Consider the following 10534-nt stretch of genomic DNA (forward strand, 5'->3'; position numbering starts at 1 on the left):
AATCCCACGTCGGGCTCCCGGTGCATGGAGCCTGCTTCTCCCTCTGCCTGTGTCTCTGCCTCTCTCTCTCCCTGTGTGACTATCATAAATAAATAAAAAATTTAAAAAAAAAATGAAAATAGAATTTCCAGAATAAATTTCATGAAACCCCCAAAAAGATTTTTCTCTTCTTAAAGAAAATTCATCGATCATAGGAACACTCTTTAGCATTCTTCTGCACCACAGGAGTCATTTGTATGAATATAGATTAACATGCTTATCGATGACATGAGTTACATTTATCGTCCCCATTGAACTGAGTTAACAATCCAAAGAACTGTAATTAAATTATTGTTTTCAAATGTTTACGAATTATTGTTTAAAATATTTAAAAAACATTTTAAAGATTAAATGTAAGGTTTAGATTATGATACCATGTATATAAGTTTTAAACTTTATAAAATAGCAACAGATATGTAATGTAGAATGTTTTATAATATCGGAAACATTATCATACAATTATAGAAATCAATAAACCTACAAAAGGGTAGTGGTTACTTCTTTGTGTAAGGTAACCTTAGCCCTAAGCAAAGTGATGAAATGTGTGTGCTTATTAAATTGTGCTCTGTACATTTTTTGTGTGTCATAAATATGTCATATTTAATTTTAAAATAGAATTATTAATATTCTCATAAATTCAGAAATGTGTTCAAATTTGCAATAATTTTTACCTACATTTAAGATGAAGAAGAAACACTAAGAAATAAACAAGATCTCAAAACACCAGAAATATTATTGTCCTGAGAACTGTTGAACATATAGACGACTTGAGGTTTGAATTGAAGATTGAAAGAAGAACGGGGCAGGGACACCTGGGTGACTCAGTTGGTGAAGCATCTGCCTTCGGCTCAGGTCATGAACGCAGGGTACTGGGACTGAGCCCTGCATGGGGCTGTGTGCTCAGTGGAAAGCCTGCTTCTCCCTCTCCCTCTGTCTCCCACTCTGTCCACTTGTGCTCCCTGTTTCAAGTAAACAAATAAAATCTTAAAAAAAAAAAAAAAAGAAAGAAGGGGGCAAAAAGGCCAACACCCAAGAACTAGGTATCTCCCACACCAGAGAAAGTAAGGCAGCTTGTCACAATTACAGCTTATTACAAAGGGCTGCATGCTCAGCTTATGGCATAGTAGGATAATGCAGGTCAGATGGTTCTGGTATGTAGTTAGGACATAAGGTATAGATTCAGGTTTGGGCTTAGGGTCAAAGTCTGGGGTTAGGGGTTTGGGGTCAGGGTCAGAGTTAAGTTAAAACATAACTGGCTCTCTTCCTCTCCTCCATCTGCCTGGGCCCCCAGGGTGGACAGGACTTGCCCAGGGTCACATGTGAGTCCAGACTTGAGCTGAAGCATTGATTTTCTGCCCTTTGGTCCTCTAATAGAAGCTCTAATAGAAGAATGAAGTGTTTACCTGGTCACTTACTGTTTCAAATCCAACCCAACCCCAGTCAAGGGTTGTGGAGGGTGTCAGAGGTTATGTACTGTTCTTTCCACTGCCCCACCTGGGAAGAGTGCTCCTGGCCCCATTCTGCCCGGGTGGCTCCAGGGGCCAGCACAGCCCTGACCGGTGAGAGCACTCGGGGGACACGCATGGATTCATACAGGACTGTGTGCACGGGCCCAGCCGGCCCCATGTGCACCCTTCTCGCAGGCTGGTGCGGCCTTCCTGGCACCCTTCACTTGGATGCACTGCAGTTTGCTTATGGGTTCATGTATTGAAGGACATCCTGATCTCTTTAAGGTTTTAGCTAGGATGAATAGAGCTACCGCGCATACTCGCATGCTAGTTTTTGCATGGAAACAGTTTTTTCAAAACAATTGTCTAAATACTAGAAGTATGAATGTTGGGCCCTCAGGTGAGATTTATTTAGCCTTGGAAAAAACTGCGAAACTGTCTTCCAAAGCAACTGTATGCACATCCCCAGCATGAAGGAGCGTTCCTGTCATATACAACCCTCCAGCAACTGGGATCCTTTTTTTGGACTTTAGCATCTCTAAATGGTGTGTAGCACTATCTCGCTGCTGTTCACGTTGGTAACTTCCTAATGATAGAGGATGTAGACCATATTTTTGCAGGCTTATTTTTTATTGGTACATCTCTTTGTCCAGGTGTCTGCACAGATATTCACCCGTGGTTATACGGCTATGTTCTCATTGTGGACTTCTGAGAGTTTTTTGTAGAGATTGGATAAAAATCAAGTAGTTTGAATATCAGATGTGTGTTTTGCAAATATTTTCCCAGTTTGTGAGTTGTCTTTTAGTTTTCTGGGCAAAGTCTTTCACAGAGTAGAAGTTTTACCTTTATAAAGTTCACATTATGTATATATATATATATATATATATATATATTTTTTTTTTTTTTTGGATCAGTGTTTCGTGTTGTGTGTTAAAACGCACCACCAAACTCAAGGTCATGTAGATTTTCTTTTATGTTTTCTTTCTGATATTTTGATAGCTGTGTGTTTTAAATTTACGTACAACGTTCAGTGAGTTTTGCGGGACGTGGTGAGAGTTTGGTCCACATGTCACGTCGCGTCCCTGGGCTCCAGGTCACCGTCCGCCAGTGTCCTGGGGAAGCCGGGGTTGGGCTCCGCGTCGGGGAGACGTTTCCGCCGCTCACAGGCCTCGGCTGGAGCCTGGACGGATGCGGGGGCTGCCCTGGGCGCGGGGACGCCGCCTCCCGCTCGGCCTCCTGCAGCGCCTGCGCGTCCCGCAGGGGGCGCCCGAGCCCAGGCCCCGCCCGGGGGCGCGTGCGCAGTAGCCTCGTCCGCCTGCTGACTGGAGCCTGGGTGAGCGGGGAGGCTCGGGGAGGCCGTGGGGGGGCGTCCACGCTGACAGGGCCCGGCTCCTCAGGACCCGCGGGGAGGCTCAGGGAGGCCGTGGGGCGGCGTCCACGCTGACAGGGCCCGGCTTCTCAGGACCCGCGGGGAGGCTCGGGGAGGACGTGAGCCGCGTCCACGCTGACAGAGGCCGGCTCCTCAGGACCCGCGGGGAGGCTCAGGGAGGACGTGAGCCGCGTCCACGCTGACAGGGCCCGGCTCCTCAGGACCCGTGGGGAGGCTTCCGGAGGACGTGAGCCGCGTCCACGCTGACAGAGGCCGGCTCCTCAGGACCCGCGGGGAGGCTCAGGGAGGACGTGAGCCGCGTCCACGCTGACAGAGGCCGGCTCCTCAGGACCCGCGGGGAGGCTCAGGGAGGACGTGGGGCCGCGTCCACGCTGACAGGGCCCGGCCTCCTCAGGACCCGCGGGGAGGCTTCCGGGGATGTGGGGCCGCGTCCACGCTGACAGGGAACCCGGCCTACTTAGGACCCCGCAGGAAGGCTTCAGGAGGACGTAGGGTTAGTGTTAGGGTTAGTTAGCGGTGTGGTTGGGGTTAGTGATAGGGTTAGGGGTTAAGGTTAGGGTTAGGGGTTAGGGTTAGAGTTAGGATTAGGGGTTCGGGGTTAGGGTCAGGGTTAGGGTTCAGATAAGGGTCAGGGTCAGGGTTTACGGTTAGGGGTTAGGGATAGGGGTTAGGGTGTTTAGGGTTAGTTTTACGGTTATAGTTAGAATCCGGCTTAGGCATATGGATTATGGACTAGGGGTTAGTGTTTGGTTTCGGTTACTGATAGGTCTGGTGTTAGGCTAGGTTAGGGTTAGGTTTACGATTAGGGTTAGGGTTTTTGTCTGTAACAGTAGAGATTGGATCTGGTCCTGTGCTTGACACTGGGACTCCCAGTAGCTTCAATGGGTTAGTTTTAAGTGTTCTAGTTATGTTTGGGGTTAGGGTATGTGCTTGGCATCCATCCATTCAGAAGCCTCTCCAGAGGATCAAATTCCAGGCCTCTGTTGAAGTGACAATAGCCATGGCAGGCGTCTCCTGAGCTAAGGAGGGGATTTGCGGCTCTAAGTACTCTTTATTTGGATTTTCAATTTCCTTTCTGTTTTTATCTCACTGTGCGCACCCGTTCTATCAATACTAACAATTGTCATCTTAAAGTTTTAATTGAATTCCCATTTGTTAACACAGGATAACATAGTTTCAGTGTACCACATAATGATTCAACCCTTGGCTACAACGCCTGGTACTCGTCACAGGTGCCCTCCGTCATCCCCATCCCCCATTTCTCTATCCACCCCCCCCCCATTCCTCTGGTATTTATTACTTTATTCTTGATGGTTAAGAGTGTGTTTCTTGGTTTGCTTCTCTCATTTTCCCCCACCCCTTTGCCAGTTTGATTGGTTTCTTAAAATCCACACGTGAACGCAATCGTATGGTATTTGTCTTTCTCTGACTGACTTAGTTCATTTAGCATCAGTCCTTTCCAGTTCTCCCATGTCGTTGTCAGTGACTTCATTCCATCCCTTCTGATGACCGAGTGACGTCGCAGTGACTGGATTTCCCCCATCGTCTGTGCCCACTCATCTGTCGGTGGACGCCTGGGCCTGGTCTGCCGTTCGGCTGCTGTTGATGACGCTGCTACAGACACTGGGCTGCGCGTCCCCCTTCGAATCTGTACTTCTGTATCCTCGGGGCAAATCCTCGCTGCGCAATTCCAGGATCATAGGGTCGCTCTACTTTTAACTTCTTGAGGCCCCTCCACACCGTCCTCCACAGTGGCCGCACCTGTTCGCATGCCCACCAGGAGTGTAAAGGGACTCCCCCTTCTCCCCAGCCTCACCAACGCCTGTTGTTTCTCGTGTTGTAATTTTAGCCATTCTGACGGCTGTCAGGTGACATCTCATTGTGGTTTGGGTCTGCATTTCCCTGGTGATGGGTGATGCTGAGTGACTTTCTGTGTCTGGTGGCCATCTGGATGTCTTGTCAGAGACAATGTCCATTCATGTTTTCTGCCCATTTTCAGTTGGTAATTTGTGTTTAGGATGCTGAGATTTATATTTGCTTTATATATTTTGGACACTAACTCTTTATCGGATGTGTCGTTTACAAATATCTCCTCTCATTTTGTATGTTGCCTTTTAGTTATGGTTGTTTCCTCCACTGTGCGGAACCTTTTCAACTTGATGAAGTCCCAATAGTTTATTTTTGCTTTTGTTTCCCTCGCCTCAGAGGCGTGTCTAGAAAGAAGATCCAATGGCCAATGTCCAAGACATTGCTGCCTATCTTTTCTTCTTTTTATGGTTTTAGGTCTCACATTTAGGTCCCTAATCCATTTTGAATTTATTTTTTACATACATGGTGTAAGAAAGTGGTCCTGTTTCATTCTTCTGCACGTGGCTGCCTAGTTTTCCCAACACTGTTTGTTGAAGAGACTGTCTTTTTGCCATTGGATATTCTTTCCTGCTTTGTTGAAGATTAATTGATCATAGAGTTACAGGTGTGTGTCTTGTTCCGGTTTTCCATTCTGTTCTATTGATCTAAGGCTCTCCTTCTTGTGCCCGCACCATACTCTTTGGATCACTAGAGCTCGGTGATATAACTTGAAATCTGGAACCCCAGCTTTGGTTTTTTTTCAACACTGCTTTGGCTATTTTCAATCTTCCGTGGTTTGTTGTTGTTTTGTTAAAGATTTTATTTATTTATTCATGAGAATACACAGAGAAGGGAGAGAGAGAGAGAGAGAGAGGCAGAGATCCAGGGCAGCCCATCTTCCGTGGTTCTATACAAATTTTAGGATCATTTGTTCCAGCTCTGTGAAAAATACCATTGCTATGTTGATGGGGATTGCATTAAATGTATAGATTGCTTTGAGTGCATTAAATGTATAGATTGCTTTGAGCATAATTTGAGAAGAATGGATATTAACTCTTCTTTAGATATCCGGTGGGAAAAAGAAGAAAAAAAGATATCCGGTGGAATTACCCCAGGAAGGCCATCTGGTCCTGGACTTTGTTTCTTGGGAGATTTTTGATTCAATTTCTTTGCTGGTTATCTGTCTGTTCCAGTTTCTTATTTCTTCCTTTTTCATTTTTGCTGTGTTATCTATTTTTTTGAGTATTATAAAGCCTTTTAAACAACAGGGCAGCCCGGGTGGCTCAGCGGTTTAGCGCCACCTTCGGCCCAGGGCCTGATCCTGGAGACCCGGGGTCAAGTCCCACGTCGGGCTCCCTGCATGGAGAGCTGCTTCTCCTTCTGCCTGTGTCTCTACCTCTCTGGCTCCAGGGTGTCTGCGGAGAGGCTGGGTCTCCCTGGAGCTGGGCCTCGTCCCCCACGAGGAGCAGGGACCGTGGCCCCGACCTGACACTCCCCCACTGCTGTCCCGGGGCCTGGGGAGGCTCGGGCTCCCAGCAGACTCTCCCCAGGCAGGGGGCTCCCCCGAGGATGGGGCAGGAGGACACTGAGGGCGGCCCCCAGCCCCATCAGGACGGAGAGCCCTCGGGGGCACCCAGCGCCCCACCTTCTCGCTGGGGAGGTAGTGGTCCCATCACTTGAGCATTTTTATCCATTTGTCCGCGCACCGGGTCTCCTGGCGGAGTTTCTGGAAGAGGACAAGCGGGGGCCGCAGGTGAGGCTCCAGCCGCGGGAGGTGGGCGCTCGGGCTGCGTCCAGCCCCCCCGCGGGACCCAGAGGAGCCAGGAAGGCACAGGGCCCCCCGCGGACCGCGGCTCCGGGTCTGGGGTGTGATCCCGGCATCCCGTGCAGCGCTGGGACAGGGGACTGGGGAGACGCCCGGGGATGTCCTGGGGGACGGGGTGCAGACAGCTGGCCCCAGCACCCCCCCCCCCGTGTCCTGCCCGGGGCCCAGGACGGGCTCTCACCTTGGCCTCGCGGGCCAAGGGCTGGGCAGCTCCTTGTCCCTGGAAGGCAAGAGACGCAGAGCCCTGAGGCCCCGGCCCCACAGCCAACACCCCCCCCCCCCCGTCTGCACCCAGGGGCCTGGGGAGGGCAGGGCTCCTCCAGGGAGGGCGGGGGCTGCCAGCGGCCTGAGGGCGGGCGGGGGCGGCGTTGGGGGGGTCTGAGAAGGGAGTTTGCCGGTGGTGGGCTGGGCGGGGACCCCTCGGCACCCTCAGGGGGTGACCTGCCCCCCTCCTTGATGGACCAGCCCGAGAGCTGTCAGCGTGGCCCAGGTGCCCCGTGACCATCCCGCTGAGGTCCCCCTGCCTCCCCAGGGCCTGACTGCCCAGCGTCCAGCCGGCCTCGCCCTGCCCCCTGGCTGTCCCCCTGCTGTCCCCTGACTCTCCTCTCTGCTGTCCCCTCTGCCACCCTGGCCCATTTCACCTCCTATCCTGTCGGAGCCCCTGAGCACGACCACCCCTGAGCCATCCCAGCAGCCACCCGGCCGTGAGCAGGGCTGAGGGGGCCCCACCTGGGGTCTCCAGCATCCGTCAGGTTCTCTTGGGGCTGTTGACCCATCAGCCTCGTCCCCTGCAACCTAGGCCACTGGGCTGTCCCCTCCCTTGTTCCCACCCAGGGCAGCCTCGTCCTCCTCTTCCCTCCTCCTGCCTGGTCAGGCCCTCCCTCTGCGCTCCCCCCCCTCCCTGCCCTGACCTGGTCCCCAGCATCTACCTGCAGCCCCGCAGAAGCCTTCGGGACTGTGGGGGCCCTGGCTAGGGGGTGTGGGTGAGAGCACCCCTGCAGACTCGTCCCAGACCAGGCTGTCCCCCTATGGAGAGCACACCCCGGCCCCAGAGCCCCTCACAGGCGGGATCCCCTGCTGACGGGACTGGACACCCCCCGCCCCGGATGCAGGAGGCAGACACCTGGGCCTGCCCGAAGCAGGCGTGGGGGCCCCTCCTCTGAGTGTCCAGGGGCCTCCTCCAGGCCCAGCTCCCTTCCTGCCCACGTCCCGGGTCGTCCTCCGGGGTGTCTCAGCTGCAGCCCAGCGCAGACATGGCCCTCAGAGGGCTCCAGGGGACGTAGTCCCGACCTGGGGGGGGTCAGCCTCCAGAGAGGTGCTCCTGCAAATGCCACCCCCCCCCTGAGATGGATGAGGGGTGTCCAGGGGATTCACTGAAGAAAACCCTGGTGGTCGGTGACCTTGCACAGTGACAGGTCCTGCGGAGACCCTGCTTGGTGCGCCTGCAACAGAGCGGGCTCCATGGTGGGGACCTATCAGAGCAGGGAAATGGGGACAGACAGGAGGGAGCAGAAGGGCTCCTCCCTCCCCTGAATCCTGAGGGAGCGCCGACCCTCTGAGATTGGCCAGGCACAAGAGGAAGGGCCTGTCTGCCCAGTGGGCGCAGCCTGACAGCCTCACCTGCTTCTATCTATCAATGACGATCCCCACCTGGGCCTGACCTGACCTGGTGACTGTGGTCCCCACCTGGGCCTCACCTGGACCCGGTGACTGTGGTCCCCCACTGGACTTCACCCGGACCCAGTGACTGTGGTCCCCCACTGAGCTTCACCTGGATCTGGTGACTGTGGTTCCTACCTGGGCCTCACCTGACCTGGTGACTGTGGTCCCCACCTGGGCCTCACTTGACCTGGTGACTCTGATCCCTACCTGGCCCTCACCCGGACCTGGTGACTCTGGTCCCCAATTGGGCCTCACCCAGACCTGGTGGTGACTCTAGTCCCCAACTGGGCTTCACCTAGGTGACTCTGGTCTCCACCTGAGCCTCATGTGGATCTGCGACTGTGGTCCCCACCTTGGCCTCACCTGAACCTGGTGACTCTGGTCCCCACCTGGGCTCACCTGGACCTGGTAGCTGTGGTCTTCATCTGGACCTGGTGACTCTGGTCCCCACCCGGGCTTCACCTGTACCTGGTGACTGGGCTCCTCAGCTACCAATGACTAGGATCCAGGATGGACACTTAGTTGCTACTGACACCGGGACCATCCCCAGGGTCTCACTTGTTCCTGGTGACTCTGGTCCTTGTCTGGGCTGACCTGGCTCATCCTTGGCTCTGATCCCCTCTTGAGCCTCACCTGCTCTTGCAGGTATGGTCCCCCCTGTCGTGGGTGTGTAGTGTCTATGGTCCCTTCTGGGCCTCACCTGATGGTACTGGGCCACGATATTGGCCCTTTGCAAGGCCAGCAAGGTCTCCGGGTCCTCCTGCATCGTGCTGCAATCCAAACACATCCAAGAATGACGGTGCGTGAGAACCTTCTGAGGACACATCAGGCATCACACATGGGCCCTCGCTGCCTGTCTGTCCCTCGCCCACCTACAGTCCACTTTCCCAGCCACTGTCCCAGGACACGCCGTCACGCTGGGGTCACAGAGCGCGCCCACCCCGGTATCAGGAGCACACGGGTGGGGGACCCAGGGGCTCCGGGGAACTGCCCACCTGATGCTTGGGGGTGACGTCTCCCAGCCCAGGGCGGCGCAGAGATGGTGGTGGGTGGGCCGGCCAGCGAGTGTCCCTGCGGGCTTGGGGGTGGGGCGGGGATCGAAGGTTTCTCTTAGATTCCACAAGCACACGACCAAGGGGAGAAAGCGACGGACTGGACTTCATCAAAATTAAAACCTGATGCCAGCAAGAGTGCAACCAAACTCCCCACCCTGAGGGCAGCGATGTGTGAATAGCCTGAGGGGGGCCTGGGGGAGCACGAGGGACTCCACGTTCCAGTGCGTGAAGAGCAAGCCTGCTCACGGGCCAGGGGACCCAGCGGGCACAGGGCGGGATGGGGGGGTATCAGTCACCCCTGTCGGGGTCCATGCGACTAGGACAGGCTGGAAAGGTCATGGCTTGGGTGCCTGCACAGCACAGGGCTTACAGGGGAGCGGGGGTCCTGAGTTCCGACTGCAGCCTCCTTCCCTGGACGGGAGCAGCAGGGTGGCCACTCTCACCCCATGGGGCTGTGGAAAGGCTGTAGGAGCTGCTCATGGTCATTGCATGGGGGTCGGGGTGTTGTGGACCCCAGCCGGGAGGCCTGGGCCCCCACCCGGACCCACAGGCCCCACTGTGGCCCACGGGGAGCAGGGATCAGCTGCCACTCATCTGTGACCTGTCGCTGTGTGAGCGCCTCCTCTTTATGCACTGGGGTACTGGGGAGATTGGGAGGATAGGGGTACTGGGGAGAGTGGGAGGGTGGGGGTACTGTGGAGAGTGGGAGAGTGAGGGTACTGGGGAGAGTGGGAGAGTTGGGGTACTGGGGAGAGACTAGTACTGGGCTACTGGGGAGAGCAGGAGAGTCGGGTCGCTGCGAGCCAGATCCGGAGCACGAGTGCCTGCGACGGTCTGCGGACGCAGAGTGGGCACCAGGCAGCGGTGGAACCCGGGGGCACCACAGTTCCGCCCAGAGTGGGGTCCCGCATCATCACTGTGGGCAGGCGGGGTCCAATCAGCACTTAGCCCTTCACCCTGAAGGCCGAGGGTCCCGGGGGAGGGTCCTGTCCCCACGCCGGGTGGGAAGGGGATGCAGGCACCCTCCCACATCCGCAGTTCCCATCCTCGGGCCCTGCAGGCCTTTCGCCCTTCAAGGCAGACTGGGGGTCACAGATGCCCCCCGCCCCCCAGGGCTCACAACATGGGGTTGCAGTTAGGAACGTTTGAGGGGCTCCTGGGTGGTTCCATCGGTTCCACGTCGACTCTTGAGTTTGGCTCAAGTCAGGATCTCGGGGTTGTGGCGTGGAGCCTCAGGTGGGGCTTGGGCTCCGTTGGGTGAGGAGTC

At 55.0% G+C, this 10534-nt stretch overlaps 1 long non-coding RNA gene across 1 annotated transcript; it reads right to left on the bottom strand.

The window, feature by feature from the left end:
* Nucleotides 1-4167: 4167 nt before the first annotated feature.
* LOC140621820 (uncharacterized) lies at nt 4168-10290 on the bottom strand. Its single transcript, XR_012021550.1, has 3 exons — nt 9208-10290; nt 8913-8982; nt 4168-6451 (listed from the first exon to the last, which is right to left on the bottom strand). It is a non-coding gene; the product is annotated as an uncharacterized lncRNA (long non-coding RNA).
* Nucleotides 10291-10534: the final 244 nt, after the last annotated feature.

Source organism: Canis lupus, chromosome 30 (assembly GCF_048164855.1).
Source record: "Canis lupus baileyi chromosome 30, mCanLup2.hap1, whole genome shotgun sequence".
In the NCBI taxonomy this organism is placed as follows: Eukaryota; Metazoa; Chordata; class Mammalia; order Carnivora; family Canidae; genus Canis; species Canis lupus.